The sequence below is a fragment of the Triturus cristatus genome, chromosome 9 (assembly GCF_964204655.1).
Source record: "Triturus cristatus chromosome 9, aTriCri1.1, whole genome shotgun sequence".
In the NCBI taxonomy this organism is placed as follows: Eukaryota; Metazoa; Chordata; class Amphibia; order Caudata; family Salamandridae; genus Triturus; species Triturus cristatus.
Window position 1 is genome coordinate 1,142,243,256 of NC_140592.1, and position 27,054 is coordinate 1,142,270,309.

Here is a 27,054-nt window from a genome sequence, read left to right on the forward strand (position 1 = left end):
GCAGAGTGGAGAAAAATTACTCAGGACAAGTGGGTGCTGAATATTGTTTGCAATGGATACAGTCTTCGGTTTATCAGCCCGCCGCCAGCGATTCCGCCGGTCAGCTCTCAGTTCCAGCTGAGAGAGCTCCAGGCAGACATCTTGTTGAGAAAAAAGGCGGTAGAAGAGGTACCTCTGTCTCAAAGGGGAAGAGGTCTGTACTCTCGGTTCTTCCTCGTTCGCAAGAAGGACAAGAACGAGTTCAGGCCCATTCTGGATTTGCGACAGGCAAACAAATGGATTCGCAGAGAGAAGTTTCGCATGCTATCGTTGCACCAGATTTACCCTCGGCGCCAATCACTATCAATACACAGTACTGCCATTCGGGCTAAAGTCTGCGCCCAGGACCTTCTCGAAGTGCATGGCGGTGGTGGCGGCACATCTGCGAATTGACCTGCTACCCAGACATAGCTGGAAAGATGCCCTTGTATACCGGCCCCCAGGCCTCTCTCTTGATTTCTCGCTCCAACTAATGGAATCAATTGCTCCTCATGTCATCTCTACTAAACATTTTTTGCACTTGGGAGACTTTAACGTACATAGTGTGAGCACTGCAAATCAGGATGCCTCTCGCTCCTGGCAGATATAGCCACTCCACAACTAGGTAAGATCAACTACAGTCCCACACACTCAGCAGGACACACGTTAGATTTTATTTTTACAAACACTCCCAGCATTTTCTGTGACGCTCCATGTCCACTTACATGGACGGACCACCTCATTAGTCGATTTTCAAATCAGGGGTCCCAGGGTACACAACACTCCCCCTTTGACCTCCCACAGCCTTTGTAGACATTGGCATAAAATCACTCCTGATCATTTCCAGGATCCAATTCCAGCACTTTGGAACCTTGAATCTGATTATGTTGAGGAATGCCTGGCTCGCTACAATTCCACAGTAAAAACTGCCATTGATCACCTGGCCCCTTTGAAAGATTGTCTTAGTTCGACCAGGCGCCCCCTAACAGCATGGTTTTCTTCTAACCTACGGACGGAAAAACGTCTTTGTAAAAATCTGGAAAGGCGCTGGCGCCATTCCCATGATGCACAGGACAAAAAGATACAAGATCACTCAAAAAACATTAAAATTGCACGCAGGCTCGATATTGCGCTGCAACTTAATCAAGCAGGCAATGCCCCAAAGTTTTGTAGCAAACTCTTAAATCCTTCACAAACCCGAAGGCCTGTAATAACAAGGCAGCTCCCTCACAAGCACTCTGTGATAAAATAGCAGTACATTTCACACAGAAGACTGAGCTGATCTATCAAATCACCTCAGTCAAGAACCTCCAGCATAATTTTGCATCCTGCTGCTCTCCAGCCCAGACTAATGTGCAGATGTGGGAAAACTTCCCCCCTCTCACTGCTCGTGACGTGGAGTCACTGTTGAATACAGTCAAATCAGGCTCCCCTTTGGATACTATTCCAGCCAAACTTCCACACTGCTCTCCAAACAGCTAATCCCCCCCAATTTGCTCTACCCTCAATCTCTCAGTGAGAGAGGGCCAACGTTCCGCTGAATTGAAGGTGGCACAAATATTTGCCATCCGTAAGAACATCAAGGCCCCATGGAGGACCTATCCAACTATCGCCCAATTTCTCTCTTACCTCTCCTGAGTAAGATATTGGAAAAGGAGTAGTTTTCTTTTCTGTAACTCCAGTTCTGTAGTAGGGGTATCTCTGTTATAGTCATAATCTAGTGAATAGTCCCGCCCATGTGCGTGGACCCCGGAGCAATAAAAAATAATCTCTAAAGGTGACAAATCATGCAGACCTGCATACACCTTTAAGAGAGAATTTAATTTAAAGACAGATAATGCAGCCTATACCCACAGGCTACACTGTCCAGTACTTCAACTAGAATTCCACCAACATCCACAAACAGCACTGCCTGTCCAGCTTTTCTCCACATAGGAAAAAACCCTGCCTCTACCAGCAAAAGCCTCTGGAATGATAGAGAGGAAGGAGTGGACAGACAAGCCCCATAGGCTGCCATTATGTGGCTTAGAACAGGATACTGTGCCTTTAAGAAAAATTTCCAGATTTCCAGAACTTTCCCCAGTATCCCAGAATGCCCAGCAGGTCCCATTTACTTTCAGTTCTTTTTGAAGGCGTAGCATGCCAGACCTGTAGCATTCTACATATGAATAAGTATCTCTCCACCGGGGAGGAGGGCGGGCGCTTATGACTATAACAGAGATACCCCTACTACAGAACTGGAGTTACAGAAAAGAAACTACTCCTTCTGTAGTAGGGGATCTCTGTGTATAGTCATAATCTAGTGAATAGAATGGCAAGCCCATCCCCACACAACAACAGCGGTGGAGAACACACAAGACAATACCACTACTGTGCGAACAAATTTCGCAGCGAAGCCTGCCCAACCTGAGCATCTGCCCTGGCATCCGTGTCCAGACAGTAATGCGCAGCAAAGGTATGGACCGACTTCCAAGTGGCCGCCTTGCAGATTTCCGCAATCGGAACATTACGCAGCAAAGCCGTCGTGGCTGCTTTGCCCCTGGTGGAATGAGCCTTAGGTTTACCCCCTAAGGTCCTATTAGCCTTTTGATAACACAATTGTATGCAGGACACAATCCACCGAGAAATGGACTGCTTAGAGGTCGCGAGACCGGTCCTGACTGATCCATAATTAACAAACAATTGGTCTGACCTACGAATATCCTTGGTCTTATCCAGATAAAATTTCAACACCCTCCGAACATCCAGGGAATGGAGAGACCTTTCCGCTGGCGAAGCGGGATTCTGAAAGAACGTAGGTAAAGTTATGGTCTGGTTGACATGAAAATCAGAGATAACCTTAGGAAGGAATTTAGGGTGAGTACGCATCACAACCTTAGCAGCATGAAACACAGTATAAGGTTCTTGACAACATAATGCCTGAAGTTCACTCACCCTGCGGGCCGATGTAATGGCCACTAGGAACGCCCCCTTCCAGGATAGGTGCTGCAACGAAGCCTTGTGAATGGGTTCAAAAGGCTCCTTCATCAGTCTGGACAGCACCACATTCAAATCCCAGGAAGGCGAGGGAAGTCTGACAGGAGGAAACACTTTCTTCAAGCCTTCCAAAAAATCCTTGACCACAGGAATCTGAAAGAAGGAAGTCTGTGAAGGGCATTTCCTGTAAGCAGTCAAAGCAGCCAGATGAACCTTAATGGAATGGAAATTAAGGCCAGACTGCGCCAGATGTAAAAGGTACGGAAGGATGACATCTTCCTTACATGTCGTCGGATCAAAGTTCTTGGACTTACACCAGATACAGAACCTCTTCCACTTGTAAGCATAGGATGTCCTAGTGGAAGGTCGTTTAGACTCCTTCAGTATGTCCATACAATCGTCTGGTAGATTCAGATGGCCATATTGCACTATTTCAGGAGCCATGCCGCCAAACTCAAAGACGAGAGGTTGGGGTGCACCATCCGCCCCCCGAACTTCGTGAGAAGGTCCGGCCTGCACGGCAACCGCATGTGAGGAAGGAGAGATCGGTGAAGTAGGTCCGTGAACCACCACTGCCTGGGCCACTCCGGGGCGATCAGGATCATCCGCGCCCTGGACTGGGACAGCTTGATGAGCACTGCCGGAATCAGGGGAATGGGCGGAAAAGCGTACAGAAAGCTGTTCGACCAATCGATCCATAGCGCATTCCCCAGCGTCCCCCGCTGGTAGTACCTGGATGCGAAGTCTCGGCATTTGCTGTTTTCGGCGGTGGCGAACAGATCTACGTCTGGAGTCCCCCACCTTGCGAAGACTTCTCCTAGTACTTCGTCGTTTATGACCCATTCGTGGTTTTCCTGAATCAGCCTGCTCAAGGCGTCCGCCTGAGCATTCTGCACCCCTGGCAGATGCATGGCCGTAATCGTCAGTCCTCGGGCCAGCAGCCAGTGCCAGATCGCCTGCGCCTCCTGCGACAGAGTGCGCGATCTCGACCCCCCCTGCTTGTTGAGGTAATACATCGTGGTTGTATTGTCCGTCTGTATAAGCAGCGAGTTGGTCTGGAAGGACGGAAGGAAGGCCTTCAGTGCCAGGAAGACAGATCTGAGTTCCAGGAAATTGATGTGGTACGTCGATTCCAAAGGAGACCACTTTCCTTGAATCTGCAAGTCCCCGGAATGCGCTCCCCAGCCCTGGAGAGACGCATCCGTCACGCCACTCGTCGTGGGAATGTCCTTGTGGAAGGGAACCCCCTTGAGGAGGTTTTCCGCCGAACACCACCACTTCAGAGACTGAAGAGCATGCAGCGACAGTCGTATCTTGTCGTCCCAAGAGCCTGTCCTCAGATCCCACTGATCCTCCAAGCACTCCTGCAATGGTCTCATGTGTAGCCGTGCGTGAGGCGTGAGAAAGATACAGGAGGCCATCGATCCCAGTAGAGAAGACACCTTCCTCACTGTCGTCGATGGAGCAGTCCTGAGGTCCTGAGCCTTCCGAAGGAGTGATAACCGTCTCTCCTCCGAAGGAGACACGCTTGCTGACCGCGTATCGATGGAGGCTCCCAGGTACTGTATGCACTGGACCGGCGTCGGGACCGATTTGGACATGTTGACGTGTAACCCCAGCCTGTGCAAGAGAGCGCACGTCCATCGGAAGTGATCTTGCGCTTCCGAGAAGGATGAAGCCTTGATCAGCCAATCGTCCAGATACGGGTAGACAAACACCTTGTTCCTTCGCCAGTGTGGGATTTAATGAAAAATGCCCATAGAGGGTATCTCTGAGATACCCCCTGAAGAACGACCTACCACTAGTGTCCAGGCTGAGTGGCTGCTTTCAGCTGCCACCACCAGACATGTTTCTGGACCCCTGGGTCGAGAGCCTGCTGCTCTCAGGGGCCTGAAACAAAGCACATCCTGGGACGAGGTGCCAAGCCTCCTCCCCAGGATGGGCAGGGTCCACGAAGGGGAAGCTTCAAAGGCTTGCCCCCTTTGTGAGCTTCCCCAGGCCACTTGCTGCTTTCAGCAACTGGTCCCCACTGGTTCTGACCCCCACTTTGGTCGGGAGAACCGGCGGGAAAAAGAAGTGAGGAAGAGAGGTATGCCCACCTCTGCCAACTCCACCCCTCTGGCGGGGAGGCTAAGTGAAGCACAGCTCTCAGTCTCCGCCATTTTGCAGATGGGGGACCCAGCCAATCAGGGAAAAGCTTATGCCCCCCTCCCACTGGAGGATGGCATAATAGGTGGTGTACCATTGGTCCCAACCCTTTTACCTTCCTGTAACGCCCCTAAATCAAGTATTTAGGGGCACCCCTGAACCTTGCTTCCTCAGATAAGAATCTGAAAGAAGAAAAGAAGCACCGAACAGCTGTGCCGAAGCTAACAAGAGGAGGTTGTCCACTGACTTGGCCCCTGCCCTTCCGGCCTGTCCCCACCTCGAACCTGCTCCAGCAAAAACTCAGGTTGTCTTACAGCCAGCAACCTCAAGAAACCCGGAGGACCTGTCTGCCTTCAGTCCCAAAGGCTGTCTCCCGTGAATACCGGATTTGTTCAAACAACAGACTCCAGTTCCTCAAGGATCTGCGGGACTGCACCCGATGCCCACGGCCCAAGTGGCCCAACACCATAGGGGGTCCCGCCCGACAGTCCTGACCCGATATCCGGTGACCCCTGACCTGCCTCCAGCCGACGCCTGCACCCTCAAACCGGAAGGTCCCCCCAACCGGGACCAGGAGCTGGTAAGAAGGTCCAACCCTAAAAGGCACCCCTGCATCCGCCGCCCCACGGCCATGGGCGGCCCAACCAACGGTGCCTAACCAACCCCCAAGATCCCAACTTACCTCTCCAAGTGATGGTCGCACCCATAAGACCTTGGTCCCCGAGGTTGCAGTGCTTTTGCAAACCGGAGACTCCCTATTGAAAGCTACAGACGCCAAAAGAGCACTCTGCACCCAGCCGCCCCAGTGCCGCTGAGGCTTCATCTTTTGTGCTGGCCTGAACCCCCATAGTAATGTAATGGTCATTTTACTAAAAAGCCTATTCAAAGTATATGTACTGTTCGAGGCATGTGGGCTGCTGAATTCATATCTGTGCATAGATCGCCGCCTAGTGTTGGGTCCGGATGTTTGCACGTTGTTGTCCTGGAAGAGTCTTCGAAGTATCCTTGGATAGGTGACTCCTCCCCTGGACTACAGTGCGCATGGGCATCCTCTCCATCCTCAGATTGTTTTTTTCCGCCATTGGGTTCGGATGTGCTATCTTAGCTCAAGTTAGGAAAATATTTTTTCGAGGCCAAAAGGCCTTTAGTTTGCGTCGGTACTGTTTATCGATCGGGTTTCGATACAATCCTGTTAGTTTGCTAACTTTCAGCACCGACTTTTTTCGCATTTACCTGTCCATCGACTACTTCGACGATGGAATCGAGGACGCCATTCAAAAGGTGTCCGGTATGCAATGCGAAGTACCCACACATCGACGTCCATCCGGTGTGCAACAAATGCCTTTCGCCGGACCACGACGAATCGACATGCATGGCCTGTGCCCGGTTCCGTTCCAAGAAGACTCTGCGGAATCGACGAGCGGCGAGACTCGAGGCGCAGCACGCGGCACCAGCCCCAACAGACATCTTCGACGAGTCACTCTTCCACAGAGGTGAAGACGACACCGAGGTAGGAGACGACGAGGAGGCCTTAGGGGCCGAAGAGAGTAGCTCCAATGATGAACAAGGCCTACCTGTTCAAACCGTTGAAACACCAGTGCCACAGCCTATGGCTCCGGTCGAGGGATCGCCTTCGGGCCTTACCCGAGACCTATCCCGCAGTTCTTCGGCCCCGCCCTCGGGCCCGGCCTCAGACGTTCAGCGGCAGCCATTACTACATAAACAGGCTGGTTTCCCTACCACAAAACCGAAACCGAAAGCTGCTCCGGTTCCACCGAAACTGAAAGTGGCGCTGGTCGGATCGAGGCCTTCGACGCCAGCGCACCGCGTGGGCACCGACCGCACCAAGAGGGACTTCGGTGCCGAACTTGAAGCGGGCGACGTTGGAGTCGACAAACGGAAAAAAGCCATCGGCACCGACAAACCTGCTCGGCTACCGGCACCGACGACACCAAGGGCCGTACAGCCTGCTGTGTCTCGCCTCGCTCCCTCGACGACACCTAAGCCTCAGGTATCGAAGACTTCGACGGTGATCTCTGCACCTCGACTCGATGAACCGCCGGCGCCGAAAAAATCCACGGCCGCCTCTACCAGCCTGGCCGGTGCCAAAGCCTCGAAGGCGCCCCAAGTACGACCTGGTGCGACGCAAGGCAACAAAACCACAGCTGTCCTCCAGGACACGTCGGGTTCCGGTTCGATCGGAGCTCCAGCAGCCTCTTCGGTGCCGGCCAACATTACCTTCGGCTTGCCTCCGTCGACAATCCCAAAAATGTTCCAACTCAGGACACGGGTCACCCAACCTACGGTCACACCTGCTGAGACGTCTCCGGCACGTATCATCGACGCCGACACTGGCAGGATGATTCTCCACGACCGAAGGATAACTTCGGAGCCGCCGTTGGACCCTTTCAGGATCCCACTAAAAAGGAAGTTGCCTGCAGAATCGGAACCTCTCCTTTATGAACCCTTCCATTCATCCTACCAGGATCCACACCGGTTCTCCCCCACACGTTACAAGAAATATGGTGTACATCTACCCAACTATTGGAGGGTTTCTTTTGCCACAATCTTATTGTACCAACTCCTGCTCTGGGACGTCCAAGTGGCGGTCTATCTATCTGGGCAAAAATTTCTAAGGACACGAAAATTGAACCTCTAAATGTGGTTAGTAAAAATCTGGTAGCCATAAAATATGTTGCAAGGTTAAAGATTTGTTTTATAAATTTTTATAATAACCCCACCTTTTTAGAACTGTTTAAGTTTATCGATGATGTTGCGGATGGTGAAAAATATGGTCTATTCGATGGCATTTGTGTTGGCGGGGACTTTAATGCTCATATTTATACTACATCTCCGCCCTGTAGACGAGGTTCTGAACTATTGGATCTTTTATACAGTAGAGACCTAGATGATATTATGGGCCATTTCGGAATCGACGAGGGAAAGGTACCGGCCCCCACGTACATCGGCCGTAGTTCCTCAACCACGATTGACTATATGTTTACCTCTTCCCCCCTTAGTGAAGTGTTAATTAAGTCTGAGGTTGTCAGCAGCCCATACAGTGACCATCTACCATTAGTAATTTATCTTAAATCTATTAAAAAGCCTGTAGGCCCATATGAGGTTGGAGTTCAAAATATTATTGTATCCACAGACAGACTAAGGATTATCTGGAGAGGGATTAATAATCGAGAGATTTGAACTAATGTAATTAAGAATAATCCCCTGCTGATTTCCAACTGCCTAACATTTGGTGGCCCTGATATTACTAGATCCTTTTGTGATCTATGTGTAGTAATAAAAAGGGCTATTTCCAGACCGGTAATAGAACACAATACAAATAATCATAGATGGTTTGATACCAATTGTTCAAGGGCCAATAGAGAACTTAGGAAAGCTTTGGAAGCTAAACCCCGAGATGTTTCCCTTGTCAGTTCATTACGCCTTAAATATAAACAGGTTTTAAAAACCAGAACTGAAGAGCTCTTAATAAGCCACTGGGATAATCTCACTAAAACAACTGCCCTAAAAGATACTACTGGTTTCTGGAAAGAAGTAAAAAGTCTGAGAGCCCTGGGAAGTAACATCACCCCGATAAATTGTAATATCACAGGAGATTCATGGGTCAGCCATTTCTCAAATCTCTATGCCACAGCTGGGAATTCAACCGAGGATAATTTCCCAGACGACACCGTAGTCATTGCATTAGAGGAGGTGGAGGAAGCCATCGCGAATAGTGCTGGCAACAAGGCCCCCGGCCCGGATGGTCTGTCCATCGACCAGATAAAATCAAATACATGGTTTTGGGCCCCCCTACTTTGCAATCTTTTTAATAACTTAAGTAAGGAATCCATCCCTCCCACATGGTCTTGTAGTACCATTGTTCCCATCTTTAAAAAGGGAAATAGGTTGGACCCGGGGTGTTATCGTCCAATATCTTTGATCGACAACACCCTGAAGGTCCTTGGCAGGGTCTTATTCGACAAAATAAGTACCTGGGCAGACGAAAACTCCATTATCCACCGTTGTCAGCTTGGCTTTCAGAGCAAGCTTGGCACGGTGGAACAATGTTTAAACCTTAACCTCATAATGGCCAAATATACGAGAGCTAAACGATCTCCTCTGTATTTTGGCTTTATGGACCTTAGTTCAGCGTTTGATTTCGTTAATCGTTCCCGCTTGTGGTCCATTCTTTTAAATTATGGCTTAGACGAACCTCTAGTCCACTTTCTGGCCAATCTTCACCGCAACCTGAAAGCTCGAGTTCGACTAAATAATGATGGTGAGGTTTCAAATGAGATTTTAATCGGCAAGGGGGTGAGACAGGGCTGTGTCTTGGCCCCCTTGCTTTTTATCTTATACATCAATGAATTAACTCATTCCCTATGCAATTTGACAAAGGACGTTCCAATTATCAATAAGAAACCTATCCCGGCGCTACTTTACGCGGATGACGCGGTCCTTATGGGCCGCACCCCGAATGCTCTGCGTATTCTAATATCGGGATTTGTTAATTATATGTCCGATCTAGGGTTGTGCACTAATTTCAACAAATCCTTTATAATGACTTGCGGCCCTAAAAATTATAAAATCCCAAAGATTGTGATAGGTCCAAATATCCTAAAAAGCACCTGCACTTTCCCCTATCTGGGTCTGTTATTCTCTAATAGCGGTTCGTGGCAACCACACGTGGCAATGGGGAGAAATAAACTCTCAAAATCGATTAATTCCATCACCTCCCTACGCCAACCACGCCAGGCTGATGTGGTTCTTAGCTTACTACAAATTTACCGAACCCAATGTCTCCCAACTGGCACATATGGTGCAGAAGTCTGGGGGTTTTCGAACTGTAAAGCAATACAGAGCGAAGAGAACAGATTCTGTCGAAAAATCCTGGGGGGAGTTATTAGTGCACCGACCTTTGTATGTCACAATGAATTAAAATTACAATATGTTGAGGATTTTATCAGAGCGAGACCTGCATTATTTTGGCTAAGGATATGGCAAAACCCGGCAGCTTCTCTGACTCGTGAGATTATCTTAGATTGTTTGAAAAGTGATAATGTAGCTCTAATCCCATGGATTAATGCGGTAGAAAGGAGCCTTGTGAGTGTCAACTACGGTCACCTCTTCATATACCCGGATAGGATTGACGGCTCCCATAAAAACTTGGTGAGAAGAGCACTCTATCAGCATTTTCATAATGAAAGGGAAAGAGCAGTTTCTGTGAAACAATCCACAATCGATTATTTATCAATCCAGGAATCTCACATTGAATCCCTGATGTCCCCCCAGCCCTATTTATGTAAAAAACTGGGTAGATGGACCAGAATCTTATTATTTAGATTCAGGGATAGGAGCATTATAAACCTTATCTGCTTTCCACTGGGTTATATTAAAAACCCGGAAAAACTACATTGTCCTTGTGACCGCGGTGGAACCCAGAGTATGCCCCATTTCATTTTCGGCTGTGGTTTTTATATGAAATTTACAAGACATTATTTAATACCATATTGTAAGAAATATGACTTGTCTAACCATAACCTTGCCTATAGACACTTTTTAATGCTAGGATCTGATGAATTAATTTTTAGAGTTAGTAGCTTTCTTAAAGCCATTGTATGCTCACGCAGGTCGTTGAAAATTGATTAGCTCTGCTTAGACATTCACTTTGCACTTTAAAGCATGTCTTGCTGAAATTCAATATATTATATTAGTTTTACCATCATAAATTTATGAGCTAATTTTCTATGTATAACCTTGTATACTGTTGTACGATGGCCTCTTTTGCACAGCCCAGCCAGTAGGTTATTTGTGTTTTCATTGCTGTTTTTTATAAATTATATTCTTATATGTAACAAGCAACGGCCCAAAATTGTAGTATTTAATGTGTATTTTAATGTTTGTCTTTGTGCTTTTATGGATGGATGGTTTGTTGAAATCCGAATAAAGTCTATTTGAATTTGAATTGAATTCAACCATGATGAAATCAGACACCCACACCCTAAGGAGCTCAATCTAGCGATTTGTCTCCTGAAGTCGTGGAGTTTGGATACTTGAATTTGCCACCAGATTCTATGACTATTCTTTAAGAACCAAGAAAGCCTTCTGTAGGAAGGTGGATATCTGACTATGGTTACCCCCAACTTTTTGCCTAGTGTCTAGCTGGTTTTTCGACTTAGTTGGCCTGAGATCCTGCCATTCAGGGTCTCAGGCTGTCTGCTCTCTCTTTAAAATGGACTCCATGTACCCTAGGTACATACCCAATTGGTAAGGATCACCTTATTGGACCCTGTACAGTGTACCCTAGGCACCCAGGGCATAGGTGTACCCTAGGCCTCCCAGGGGCTGCAGCATGTATTATGCCACCCCTGGTCTGGCCTTCCAATCAGACACAACTGGCTGATCACTCAGCTGGGGCAAGGTCGTGTAATCACCCCTTGCTTAGATATAGTATACCTATATCTACCCTTAATATAGACACATGTGTACCTATCAGCCACTCCTATGGCAGGCCTTAACAATCCTGGAGGCAGAGTGCTTGGTAACATGTGAGATGGTGCTCTAGCATGAGCTGAGCCTGTCTGCAGCTTTCGGAACCATGTCCTTATAGCTGTTCTATGATATAGCCTACCATATACTCTTAAAGTACCTTATAATCTTAAACGGTTATGGTAACTATGGTTTGGCTTTATCAAAACATGTTGTGTAAGGTGTCTAACACTTTGGAATAATACCCCCATACCATTTCTGGTAATGAGGATATTATTCCTCCCTTCTAGAGGGAGAGACATGTTAAAATCCTACTTTGCTGTTTAACTCTCACCAAAGCCTCAGCATCACAAAATGGATGCTGCTGCCACAGACACGAGTCTGACCTCCTGCTGCTGGGGGTGATCCCGGCAAGGGAGGCTTGGACAATAGGTTTCCTGCTTGGGGAGGTGCTAGCACCTCCCCAGACAGACTTTAGTGTATTGGGGCAGGGAGGGCTGAAAGGAATGAGACATGCCTGGGGCACACAGGGTGTCCCATGCATAGTCCAGTTCAAACCGGTGCTGGGGCACTCCTGCCCCAGTCCTGGCGCGAAACTGGACAAAGGGAAGGGGGTGTAACCACCCCCCTCCCATGTCCCACCCATAAGGTGTGACCTAGCAGGCAACCCAGCCCCCCAGATTAGTATAAGTGTGGTAGCTGGGCCCCAGGAGATTAGATTATCCTGAACCTGCAACTTGAACAGAAACTCTGGACCTTCGACATTCAACGAAAGAAGAAGACCGAAGAATCTCCCTTGTGGCCAAGGAGTGGCTACCCTGTGCAAACAGGCACCATCAAGAGACTTACCCTTTGCTTTGCTGAAGTTCTACGAGGGACCGACTGCAGAGCCCGACCAGAGCCTTGACTTCCAGACTTCTCCGACCCTGATCCACATCCACAGCCGAGCTGAGATCCGTGGAGGCGACGAGAGACGTGGGACCGGCTACCTGGGAAAAGTGGCGAGTATCTTCCAGCGCAGCTTCTGAGGCACCCTCGAAGTTGTGCACCGGGGATTGAGAAGCCCCAACCCCAAGCACCATCTGCACCGAAGATCAGCCCCCCACACTCCACGAGTCCTGCGTGGGGCCCTTCTGCATTTTCCTGCTTGCCGCGTCTGTCCGGTTGCTTGCCCGTTGGCTAGCGGCCTTTGTGACAACACACCTTTAAATCTTCACTGCTGGTTTGGCTCCTCCAGACTGGCTCCCGCTCCTTTGCAAAAGAGAAGCACCCCAGACCTTCCTGGTCTGCACCAGAAGCAAGTCCTCCGTTCTTCGTGGGTTCCGCTTGCCAAGGCTTGGTGAGTCCTAGTTCGACTTCGACGCCGCCGACAGCAAGAGCCTTCGTGGGACAGCTCGCCTCCTGGTCCTGGTCGTCCTCGACGTCTCCTGGTACCCGTGGCTGCTGCGACAAGCTTCACCCTTCACCTGCAATCTTCACGACATCGCCTGGTTCCTTCCTGGTTCCACGTGGTCACTGGCTAGTGACCTTGACTCTGTCCCTTCTGCTTGCAGGTACCCTTCTTTCTTGATCCCAGCCTTGGGATCCACCGGACACTCTTCACTGACTGCCTGTCAGCAACTTTCCTTCAGGCATCCATAGAAGTCCACGACGAAACCCGACGCAAGTTCACACCTATGCACCCGCAGCCCGTGGGCTAGGTAACTTGGGTACTTTGGTGCTCACAAGGGTAGTGACTATCCTAGGGTCTAGTTTCCGAGTCTCGACTTTCTAGCTACTCCAGAAGTGTCCTAAAACTGATTATTTCAGAGCTGTACTATTTCTATCGATTATACGCATTACGCGTGAGTGTTTCCACTCTGCACCTGAATCCCGTGGGCCTCGCACTTCCTAACTGTTGGTAGTGTAGTGTAGCCCCAGCGATTCCCTAGGCCTAGGCCTATTCTATTTCCGAGACAGTGGTCCTTATACCACTTCTTTAGTATATGGTTTGCGTGGCCCCTAGGGCCTAACTGTATTACTTACCTGTGTGACTTAATGTATGCTTGAATAAGACTGTGTAGTACTTACCTCGAATCTCATAAAGAGTGCTGAGGGTTTGACTAGAATAAATACACTTTATTTTATATATATATATCTGTTGTGGTGTCCTTTCATTTGGTATTCAAGGGATTATATATGGTATCACAGCTGGCTTCACATGCCATTCAGAGTTTATCCTAAGACTGCTCTTGTCCATGCTACCACTAGGATAGCTGGTCTATAAGGTTGACTTTACAACCAATCACCATAAGGGTTGTTTGGACTGATATAAGGTGTACACTAGAACTAGTGACATCATACATCAGGCCAACTTCTCACACCTACCACCAGAGCATGTTATGCAGCAAAGTGGAAAAGATTTGTTGTATATTGTAACAACAACATTATTGAGCCCCTAGATGCCTCTATTATTTGTTACCTTTTGAATCTACAGCATACTGGTCTAGTTTCCACTTCCATTCGATTACACCTTCGATTACACCTAGCCGCATATTTACAAAACGGACAACATTTATCATAGTTTAAGATTCCAGTAATTAAAGCCTTTATGGAGGGCCTTAAAAGAGTAATACCACCCAGGGTACTTCCTGCACCGGTTTGGATCTGAACATTGTGCTTACAAGACTCATGGGTCCAGCTTGTGAGCCATTACACAATTGTATGTTACAGTTTCTTTCATGGAAGGTTGCCTTCCTCATTGCTATCACTTCATTAAGGGGAGCTGGTGAGCTGCAGGCATCGACCTTAGACGATCCCTTCTTTTAGCTTCATCAAGATTGTGGTTCCTGTTTTCATATCAATCAATCAGTTGAGTTACCTTTGTTCATCCCTCAACCCAATTCCGTAGCAGAAAGAGCTCTTCACACACTTGATGTCAGAAGAGCATTGTTTTACTATATTGATAGGAAAAAAGATTTTCGTAAAACAAAACAGCTGTTTGTTGCACTTGCTAAACCTCACAAAGGCAATCCTATCTCTAAATCTGGTATCTCAAGATGGATTGTTAAAAGCATCCAAACTTGCTATGCTACGCTAAAAGAACTTTATCTATACCTCCTAGAGCACATGCCACCATAATAGGAGCATCCTCCTTTTTAGGCAACATTCCTACAGCTGACATTTGTAAGGCAGCAACATGGTCCACACCACACACATTTACCAAGCACTATTGTGTGGATGTGTTAGCAGGTCAACAAGCCAATGTAGGGCAGGCAGTGCTAAAGACACTTTTTCAAACAACTGCCACACCTACCGGTTAGCAACCGCTTTGGGAGAATACTGCTATATAGTCAATGCAAAGCAGGTGTATCTACAGCACACATGCCTCAAACAGATTATGTTACTTACCTAGTAAGCATTTGTTCTTGGCATGTAGAGCTGTAGATTCACATGCGCCCTCCCACCTCTCCGGACACCGATAGTTGTTGCACGTCTCATTATTTACATTAAATACGCATGGACATCTCTGTTCTACACTTACTCCATTCTCACCCTCTTGCGGGAAAACAATCTTAACAATGGAATCAATGCCCATGCGCACTATTACCGAAAGGAGGAGTCTCTTTACCTCGTGGCTGGGAAAGACTTCTTCGAAGAAAACAAACTTGCAAACATCCGGACCCATTACTAGATGGCTGGAGTATGCAAAGCATGTGAATCTAAAGCTCTACATGCCAAGAACAAATGCTTGCTGGGTAAGTAACATAGGGCCAGATATAGGTGGCTAAATACCGGTCGGTAACGCCGAAATTCGTTAAATTTCTGCGTTACCGATTGGTATTTAGCCATGTGCGATGTTGGTGACTTTAAACCTACATGCAAAATAAGGAATCGCAAAATAGCGATTCCTTATTTTGCTCTTGCATTTAAGGAATCGGAAATACTGATTCCTTAAATGCAATGTACTTACCACTGAAAACAGTGCACCTCAGCCTTACGGAATCGCTATTTACCACCAACTTCAAGTTGGTGGTAAGTAGCGATTTTCTTACAAAAAGCACTTTTTTGCTTTTTTTAATGTGCCATGTGTCACACATCCATGCCCTTAGGGCATGTATGTGTGCCACATGCGCACACGTGCACATTTCAGGGGTGCAACAGGGTGTCCTATGGACACCCTGGCACCCTTGAAATAGCTCCCGCTATTAATGATTCAGTAATACCGAATCGCTAATATTGAATCTCTTCCCGTTCATTCCTCTGGGCCTCCTAGCCCATAGGAATATGAATGGCTATGTATTCCTTAATAACAAATCGGAATTACCGATTCGTTATTAAGGAATGTTAAGGAATCGCTAATATTTTAGCGATTCCTACATACATTCCATTTAGCGAGTCCTTAATAGCGATTCGGTAATAATCGCTATTAAGGACTCGCTAAATAGAAGTTACCTACATCTGGCCCATAATCCTTACCAAACTATAAGCATATGGTGAAGTTCTGTTTAGTTGCCAAATAAAGTTAGAGACCTAATTATCATAAGCCAAAAGATTTTTTTCTCTCGTTAAATGCCATGTTGTGAGGATGCTAAAATATATAAGCTACATGTTATCATTGTAACTATTAGAGTATTTTATTCGAAAAAATGGTAACTTTTAAATGTTCTCATAAAATTGGCTGGGTTTAAGAAAGCTGTTCTAGTTACAGAAAGCCTGAGCTTCCAAATAAAGAATGGCTTCAAAACGTTGCTCAAAAAAGTGTTACTAGTGATGTTGAGTAATATTACAGGAAGTGGAATTACCCCTCCAGGTTCTAATATAAGGAATGAAAATATGTTTGTGTTGTACATAAAAATGAAATTAATTTGTTGAGCAGGGTCATTTACGTTTGATGAGCTTGAATACCAAATAGGTAATAGAGTTAATGACTTAAATCCTTAGTGTTAGTGAGGGGGTGGGAGGGAATTCAGATGATGTTAATGGAATATGCTGTCTTGGAGAACAAGAATATTTGGGGAGTTTGTGATCTGAAAGTTGGATTTGGTATTGAATGTATATTTTGAACAAAGACTAAATAGAGGACAGGGAAGCACATTTCGTCCAGAAGCACCAGCAAGACAACTACTTGTTTACATTGCAAATCTGGGTGTCCTTGCGAAATTGACTTGACCTGAGCTGGTACAAATTAATCGGGTGTGGAAGGGAACAGTTGCTGCACCACCCCTTAGACTATGTGATTCTTCATAACTGGACAAACCATTCTTAACTGTAGGTTCGAGGCATATGAGCTGCAGATCACACACTAGGGATAAGATCGCCATCTGGTGTTGGGCTCGGATGATTGCAGGTTGTTGTCTTCGGAAGAAGTCTTTGGTCACGAGATTGGTGACTCCTCCCCTGGACAACAGTGCGCATGGGCATCCACTCCATCCTCAGATTGTTTTTTTCCGCCATTGGGTTCGGATGAACTTTTTTCCGCTCCAGCAGAAAATTTATAGCAATCCCTACAACTCTCATTACTTCAAAACTCGACGTCGAAAACCATATCGGACCGACTCCGGACGCGGCTGATGGAAAGGACACCTTTTAAAAAATGCCCCCAATGTGGAGCAAAGTTCCCTCATAGCGATCACCACGAGGTCTGTAATTTGTGCCTTTCACCAGACCACAACGAATCCAGCTGTCTAGCCTGCGCCGCTTCACCCTTACGTCCTTCCTCTCCTACATTACCTCCTATTCCATCCCCCCCTCCCCCACCGCCTGCACCTCTACCATCTCCTTCTCATACACCACCTCCACAGGATGATGATGATTTTGGGGGAGGGGGGAGACCCAGATTTCTTTACTTATCCCACTGATCCTACTGATCCCTTTACACTCCCGGACACAGCACCAGTAGATGACTGGACTTACCCTATGCCTGATGTGCCTGACCCCGCTCCATACCCCTCAAAACCCTCCCCTCCTGATGACCATTTAGGGTTCGGTCAGCTTAATAACAGAGCAGCGTCGTTTCATGGTGTCACCATGCACACCGACACTCCTGAGGAGGATTTTCTACTTGACACTTTTGAGCCGTCCCAGAAAACGGTCCACATTCTACCCATGATTAAGGGAGTGATAAAGCATGCCACTGAGGTTTTTAAAGACCCTGTCAGGGCCAGGGTTCTCAACCCCAGAATAGAGAAAAAATACAGACCAGCGCCACAAGATCCTGCGTACATCAAGGCGCAACTCCCCCTAGACTCACTAGTCGTCTCCAATGCTAGAAAAAGGGCCAACTCCCAAACAACCGGAGACACGCCGCCACCAGACAAAGAGTCTAAACTCCTGGAGGCTTCCGGCAAAAGGGTTGCCGCTCAAGTGGCTAACCAATGGCGTATCGCAAATACACAAGCCCTATTGGCTAGTTATGATAGAGTCCATTATGATCAACTGGAGGATCTCTTGCAACACCTGCCTGAACCTTTCAAAACACAGGCCACTGACCTCATACAAGAAGGCAAGCTAATATCCAATGCCTCCATTAAATTTGCATTAGACGCAGCGGACACCGCCTCTAGGGCAGTCAACACAAGCGTATTGCTTAGACGCCACGCATGGCTGCGCATCTCCGGCTTCAAGCCGGAAGTACAAACCTCCATTCTTGCTCAACCCTTTAATCAGGAGCAACTATTCGGCCCGGCAGTAGACACTGCCCTAGAAAAAATGAAGAAAGATAATGAAACTGCAAAATCTATGGAAGCATTGCAGTCTACTCGACCCAGAGGCTCCTTTCGTCGGTCCTTTTATAGAGGAGCTTCCAAAAATGTGGGAACAGAAAACTCTTCCACCTTCAAAACATCAGGTCAAACATCCCCTAACAAAGGATGTTTTAGAGGAGGGTATCGGGGAAACAATAATAAAGGCCGGGGACGGGGCAACAACAACAACCGTTCCTCTACAGCCACCAAACAGTGACTTGCCACCACTCCCCCCAGACCATTCCACTCCAGTCGGGGGCAGACTTCAACATACCTGTCTGGAACACCATCACTACAGACAGGTGGGTAAGACAAATTATCTAATATGGCTACTGCCTCGAACTCATAAACCCGCCCCCAGACATACCACCCAGACACCGTCCCATGACGTCACACCACCTCACGCTCCTCAAACAGGAAATACAGTCTTTGCTTCAGAAAAACGCAATAGAACCTGTTCCACTACAACATCAAGGCACAGGAGTATATTCTCTATACTTCCTCATTCCCAAAAAGGACAAAACATTGCGACCCATACTGGACCTCAGACTTCTGAACCAGTACGTACAATCAGATCATTTCCACATGATCACTCTCCAACAGGTCCTTCCATTACTTCAACAAGGAGACTTCCTTGCCACATTAGACCTCAAGGACGCATATTTTCACATCCCTATGCATCCCGCTCACAGGAAGTATCTACGATTCGTGGTAGACAGTCAACACTATCAGTTTACAGTTCTCCCATTCGGAGTAACAACTGCACCAAGGGTGTTCACAAAGTGCTTGGCAGTTGTGGCAGCATATCTCATGAGACAACAAATCCACGTCTTCCCCTACCTGGACGACTGGCTCATAAAAGCCAATACTCTAGACAAATGCGTTCACCACACCCACCGCACTATTCAAACCCTGCACAACTTGGGATTTACCATCAACTATCCCAAATCTCAACTACAACCCTCCCAAGTACAACAATACCTGGGAGCCACCATAGACACAGCCAAAGCCATAGCTTATCCCAGCATAGCCAGGATAGCCAACATACAAAGTCTGATCGAAACATTTCGAACACAACACTCTCTCCCCGCAAGAGTGTTCATGCAACTCTTAGGCATGATGGCGTCATGTATCTCCATAGTACCCTACGCACACCTTCAAATGCGTCCCTTACAGGAATGTCTAGCACAACAGTGGAATCGGGCCCATGGACAACTTACCAATCTGGTGTTGGTGGACAGCCGCTCACTTCGCTCACTGAAGTGGTGGAACACCATCAACCTGTCCAAAGGGCGGCCGTTCTTGGAGCCCCTTCCACAAGTTGTGCTGACCACCGACGCATCTTTCACAGGATGGGGAGCCCACCTCCTTCAACACACCACTCGGGGACGGTGGACCACTCAACAAAAACAGTTCCACATCAATCACCTAGAACTTCTAGCGGCGTTCCTAGCACTGAAATCCTTCCAAGTGCATCTCCAGAACAAAACTGTCCTCATCCGCACGGACAACATGACCACAATGTATTACATACAGAAACAAGGAGGGACACATTCTCTACAACTGTCCCAACTGGCGCAACAAATTTGGAGATGGGAAATTCCCCGGAACATCTACCTGCTAGCAGAACACCTCCCAGGGGTTCAGAACCAGGTGGCAGACCTCTTAAGTCACCACACACAGCAGATACACGAATGGGAACTACACCCCAAAGTCTTACTCCCATTCTTCAAAAAGTGGGGACAACCAGACATAGACCTGTTCGCCACACCAGAAAACGCAAAATGCCCAACCTTCGCCACCAGGTACCCACACCCGCGATCAAAGGGCAATGCAATATGGATGAACTGGTCAGGCAGATTTGCGTACGCTTTTTCGCCTCTCCCTCTCATTCCATTTGTGGTACGCAAACTGAAACAACAGTCGCTGACACTCATCCTAGTGGCTCCCACTTGGGCACGTCAACCCTGGTTCACCACACTTTTGGAACTATCGCTAGTTCCACATCAAAAACTGCATCTCTCCCCGGATCTCTTAACCCAGAACCATGGAGAAATCAGACACCCAGATCCTCAAACACTGAACTTGGCAATCTGGCTCCTGAAGTCTTAGAGTTCGGGTACCTCAACCTTCCTCCAGACTGTATGAATATCATTAGGCTGTCCGGAATTCGGTTTAAACCGAATCTAAACGACAGTACCCTACCGGATGAAAATCAGCGCACTCTGTTTAAACCGAGTGTCACTGATTTTCATTGCTGTTGCACCACTTGGCCACTTGATGGAGCCAAAGCTACACCACGGCTGCAGTGAGAATCCTGGGCCTGCGTTCGTAATGGAGGGGCCGCACTGACCATCTGCCTTGACCGCACCGGAGCTGGTGAGTCCTCTGCCCCCCTGCCGCCCCAACTACGAACATCCAGCCTGTTACTATGCCCCAGCGGCTGCCCGTGAATTCACCAGCAGTCTGTCTTACTGCGTCCCCACCCGAGTACTTCACAGGTCTTTCAAACTACCATTTACTTAACGAGGCTTTGTTGTTAATAAAGGAGTGGGCGGTGGGGAAAGAGGCTGCATGCTCAAGTTTCATCAGGCAGAAAAAAAAGGAGCGTCACCTTACTCAGCCTTTCAGACTCTGTCCGCCTTTTAAGATGCAAGGCTGGTGTTTTAAATGCATTTGTATTTTATTGAACAATACGGAGTTCTTGGCGAATTGACTTTGTAGGGTTGTGTTTGAGATATCAAGAGATCCCGAATGTATAGCGGAGAGGAAACAGGCGCCTGAAAGACTCAGTCATTGGGGTCACTGCCACTTCTGTCCCCGGGGATTGGAGCCCAGATGCTTAGGCAGCCAGGACATCCGGCACGTTAGTGTTTAACTCGCTGTGTTATCCAATTTCACCCTGTCAGAGTGAGTTAAATGTAGGCGGATTCAGGAAACATTCAGCACGCACCAAACACAGAACTAAAGCGGCTCCGGGCTTCCGCCGTCGGACTGTCAACTTGATAAATCTTGAGTACAAAAAGCAGAGCAGGAGAGAAGGGCTCTCTGGCGAGTGTGTTCCTTGTACTCGCTGCATCCCTTCAGAAAATGTGCGCAGAGAAGCCCCGAAGGCGCTCTAGCCTGCTCCTGTGTAAGGCCTTCCCTGTAAAGGCAGAAAGGAATTTTGGGTTCGGGGCATTTTCATTTATAATAATCAACATCACTCTGTCAAAATTAATCACATTAAAAATAACTTGTATTGTGATGGAGGATTGGACTGCTTTGTCTCAGACTGCGGTCTAAGCATTTCACCTGAACTACTTTAAGGCCCCTACTGATTTTTCCAGTCCCTCCTGCCCCCTCCTTACTCGCCTGTAATGTTCAGCATTACTGTGGTACATCAGTCTAGCTGATAAACGTTGTCCCGCTGTCTCTACGAGGAGGGTTATTGCTGTTGCGGTTCTTTATGGCACAGAGGTGTGAACCAACTCACATCTTTAAAAAAAAAAAACACTTAATTCCTGTGAGAACAGTGAGAGTTCCTGACTCAGCCTTGCCCACGGTATAAAACTGTCTCTAGACTCTGTTAGCGTGTTCAGAGATGTGATTTCATTATCCAAGGATCCTCTTAGCCATACATGTCAAATATATTCATAAAATAGCAACGATATTAATTCAAAAAATTAGCACTCTTTGCCCTGCCTGGTTTGGGCCTGCATTTATCATTTGCACTATTCGCCCTTAATGGAGAGTGGGGGAGTTATGTTGTGTTCTTAATACTGAGACTGCTACAGTTTTAATGACTAACATTAGCAGAGTCCTGGTCATGTATAACTTTAGGAATCTGGAAAACGTTAGTTATGACAATTGAACGTATATTTAGCTCTAGAGGGAACATCTCTGCAAGACGGAAGAATGCAACATCCTCTTCTGATATTTGGACATTGGCTAAAAATAATATTTTTATTTTATTTATAAATCGTAATAAAGCTTTAAGAAGTAAGAAAATGGGTAGATCAAATTATATACAATCAACAGCATTTAAATAGCTCCATATTAAAGGAACCAATTTGGTTTATAATATTTGCGCTTTAGACCTAAGGAGTGAAATGAGTGATAATATTTTAAAAACCTGATTTTTAAGGTTCAGAATCCGTTGCATTCACTCATAAGCGTAGTGCTTTGTAAAGTGCTAGCATGCTGCCTCACATGCACTGTAAGGTTCCACCGTGTTAATTAACAATGCTCGATTACAGCACCATTTCAATCAATTAAAACCTGTGCCAACTAGAGGCTTTACATGATTGAATACACCGTTAGGGCTAGGTGCTGTTCCTCAGAGCAATAGAGAGCCATGATAGTTTCTAATCTAGTTCTTATGCTCTAAAGGCGACCACACCAGCCTTCAATCACCAAGTCAATATGGGCAGAGGTAATATCTTGAAAGTGAATGGGAAACTGCGGGCTGTAGGAAATGGGAACGTAAGTGCCCGACCGAGAGGCAGAAGAAATATTAATGTGACCCAAGCCACACTGGTGGAACGAAAATTGAGGGGGCCTCCCTGCACGGCCCCCTGGAGCTTGGGGCCCCCCGCATCGCGGGGGCCTGTGTTACGCCCCTGCGATGCCATAATAATAACTCATTGACATGTATACTGCACGACCACGTACGGATGGTAGATTTAGAAAAGCGAGATTCGATAATAAAACATTGTCCGGTTTTATGCCGGAGGTCACACATGGCAGCGCCTGCTGAAAACATGTGCAAGAGGCACGTCACCGGTGTTCAAGGAAGGTTCTACTTCCATGCAGGTCTGACTTTCATGTTTTCTTCCTCTGTTTTCAAAGTATAGAAAGTCCGATCTTATACGCACAACACAGTCAAGTCTCATACAAACAGCACATCCATTCCCGGGGTGGGATCTTTCTGGGGGACTAGCGCCTACGCACACTGGGCTCATGAGCGGAACTGTCTCTTCTTCAGAGGGTGTGAGTAAAGTGAACCTCTCTTCCAAGTGTCAATTCACTTTAATAACAATACAAATTGTAGCTTTTTTTATGTGGCACGTCATACCACACTTCAGCCGTTGCTAAGTGCTGTACAGAACAGGGCTTTAATTGAAGTACACTTTTTATTTCAGACACCTCGCAGTCGCAATAGACCTCACGCTCCATTCACTTCAGCAGCCACGGAAGTATTATATAGCGGGAACTCGACCCGAAGGTATTGGAGCTATATGTGAGCTGTGGGAGGGACACCATTTTTAGATATTGGCACCTATGGCACAGGAGGCCAGTGGTACCCACACGTAAACAACGCAGAAAATGCAATATATGCGCAGTCAGCCATTCCTTTGAAAGACACCAAATGAAGTGCCAAACAGCGCTTCACGCACACAACACGTGTGAGGGCGCTATATCGATGATACAATGCAATGCAACACTCTCTGAGAAGGAGAGCGGTAGCGACTCCGGAACACAGACTGTAATTTCCAACTTGCAGATTGACCAATTCACGCTTTCATTTAAAACAAGCATTTGCAATGCAATAGGTCTCGCATTTACGCAAGTTTGAGGTATTGACATTGCAAATAACAATGCCTTTTATTTTTGTATTCGTTTTTAAAACATAAATAAAAGGCTTTGTCATTTACAATGCCAATAGCTTAAACTCTCAAAAATGCGAGACCTATTGCATTGCAAATGCTTGTTAAATCTGAGCTGCAGAATCAAAGGACAATGGAAAGAATTTCTTGACTGTATTAAGCTTCTGAAATGTAGAGCAGTATACAATTTCTGAAGAAAAATTGAAAAAGCAATATTAAAAGCAAAGCGTTCCATAAACACCGGTAAAACACTGTTTCAGTTGTTATAAATGGCGCGAAAATGAGTAACCACTGAAAAGCACTGTTTTTTTGAGGTATTGAAATCACTGGAAAACACTGAAAAAACACCACCAGAATTTCCCAAAAATAGAAACTGAAAACAGGAAAGCCTAAATATCATTAAAGAAGCCAGGAGACCTACTACTAGGGCATGCTATGCTGCAAAGTGGAAACGACTTGCCATTTACTGCACTAACAATGACATACAACCACTGGATGCTTCCATCCAAAACATCATTTGCTATTTATTGCACTTGCAAAGATGCAATTTAGCGTATTCCTCTATACGTCTACATCTAGCGGCATTAGCAGCCTGCAAAATAGACAACACCTGTCCCTCTTTAAGGTACCAGCCATTAAAGCATTTATGGAGGGTCTTAAAAGAATTATTCCTCCAATGTTACCACCTTCCCCGGTGTGGAACCTTAATATTGTTCTAACACGGCTCATGGGTCCACCATTTGAACCAATGTACAAATGCGAACTGCAGTTCCTAACATGGAAAGTGGCTTTCCTCATCGCAATCACATCCCTGCGAAGAGTAAGTGAAATACAAGCCTTAACTCTCGAAGTACCCTTCCTACAACTACATCGCAACAAAGTGGTTCTTAGGACGAATCCAAAATTCCTCCCTAAAGTCATTTCCCCTTTCCATCTAAACCAGTCAGTGGAACTGCCAGTCTTCTTCCCTAATCCAGACTCAGTAGCCGAGAGGGCACTTCATACCTTAGATGTTAAAAGAGCCTTGCTGTATTACATCGACAGAACCAAACCTTTTCGGAAAACCAAGCAACTGTTTGTTGCTTTCGCTCCACCACACAAAGGCAACCCTATTTCCAAATCAGGTATCGCCAGATGGATAGTCAAATGTATCCAAATATGCTACCACAAGGCTAAACGCACACTATCAGTTCCCCCTAGAGCGCATTCCACACGCAAAATAGGGGCTTCCATGGCATTCTTAGGAAACATTCCCTTAGAAGATATTTGTAAGGCAGCCACATGGTCTACAACACACACCTTCACTAAACACTACTGTGTTGACGTGCAATCCAAACAACAAGCTTCAGTAGGCCAAGCCGTCCTAAAAACTCTATTCCAAACTGCTGCAACTGATACAGGTGACCACCGCTAGGGGAGACACTGATATATAGTCTATCCTTAGTGTGTGATCTGCAGCTCATATGCCTCGAACGGAATATGCTACTTACCAGTATGCATCTGTTCTTGGCATGTAGAGCTGCAGAGCCACACACGCCCACCCGCCTCCCCGGGACCTGTATCTGTTCCAGCATTGTCTTAATTAGACACTACACATGGACATCCTTTCTCTTTACTTCTTACACACTCCATCATTTCCCATCATGGCGAAAAACAATCTGAGGATGGAGTGGATGCCCATGCGCACTGTTGTCCAGGGGAGGAGTCACCAATCTTGTGACCAAAGACTTCTTCCGAAGACATCAACCTGCAATCATCCGAGCCCAACACCAGATGGCGATCTTATCCTTAGTGTGTGGCTCTGCAGCTCTACATGCCAAGAACAGATGCATACTGGTAAGTAGCATATTCCTTTTGCACTTTGTGCAAAGTGTGTTTTGTGAATGCCTTTGATATTTGCTTTGCTCATAATTGCTTGTAATGTACGCTTTTGTTTTTCCAAATCTTTTCTGGGTATATCACTACGGGAGCAGCAGTATGCTACCAAGTAATTTTTTTTTTTTTTAAAGTTTATTAAGCATTTCTGTCACTTCCACTTGCATCACAGTTTATACATTAAAGCATTACAGGCTTCTCCGATTTGCAATGCTTCCATGGCATCTATGGCTTTGGCAGATAAGGTATCTTAAAACATTGCATAGATATTGTTACAGCATCTGGTATATCCAGTTTTAGATGACCCATTTATTTTCCATATAGGGCTACTTGCCTTGTTAGTCCTTTCCTTCTGCTGCATATCTTCCTGTTCCTACGAAAACAAGCAAACAACTATTCAACTCCCTCCCCACCCTCTGACTAGGCGTGCCTTAGTATGATGTAAATCAGTAGTGCTTGCCCTATTCCGGCTCATTTTGTAAATGTGATAGTTCATTGCCTAATGCTGTTTGTGTTGGGGTATTGTATTTGTGTTCATATTTGATTTCCTTCTCCTTCCACCATGGTCCCTTCCTCGTCAGCTTCATTAGGTGGGTGTTGCAGTAGCTACACCAATGCTTCCCATGCCGGGTCCTCCCTGGGATGTCCAGTTCCCAGTAATCTCTCATTTGGCTATCAGGAGTGCCAGATCTTGAAATGTACTTGTCACTTTCACCCTGGAGGTGTGTGGGAACCAGTGTAAGAGACAGTATCCTGGCGTTACTTGCACCTCTTTCTCTGTTATCTCCGCTATCACCCATGTTACCTCTCTCCAAAAGCTTTCTATCTTGGGACAGTTTCAAAACATATGCAAGAATGCAGCATTGACCTCCCCGCAATGGGGGCACATTGCTGCTAGTGTCCCAAAGTGCTTTTGATGTGTGCCGGCGTGAGGTAAGCTCTATGTAGCACATAAACATTTGTTAATTGAAACCTGGGGTGTCTAGAAACCCTTGATGCCCTCTCCACTAACGCATCCCAATCTTTCTCCTCTATGGCTGTTGCCAAATCCTCTTCCCATCTGCCCCGTACCTGGCTGAAAGCGGGCAGCGTCGCGTTCCTGAGGCGTTTGTTCAAGCAAGTGACTGCTTGGAGGATGATACCACATATTGGCATCCTACCGATGTAGGGGATTCAGCGAGTATGCTACCAAGTCATTAAGAGGATTTTGAAAAACTCGATGTTGGGCTTAG

The 27,054-nt window shown here is 46.8% G+C and overlaps 1 protein-coding gene across 4 annotated transcripts in view; it reads left to right on the forward strand.

Annotated features, from left to right (window-relative positions):
- Positions 1-27,054, forward strand: part of MGA (MAX dimerization protein MGA) — a 1,048,942-nt gene that overhangs the window by 887,151 nt on the left and 134,737 nt on the right. The gene's annotated exons all lie outside the window — the stretch shown is intronic.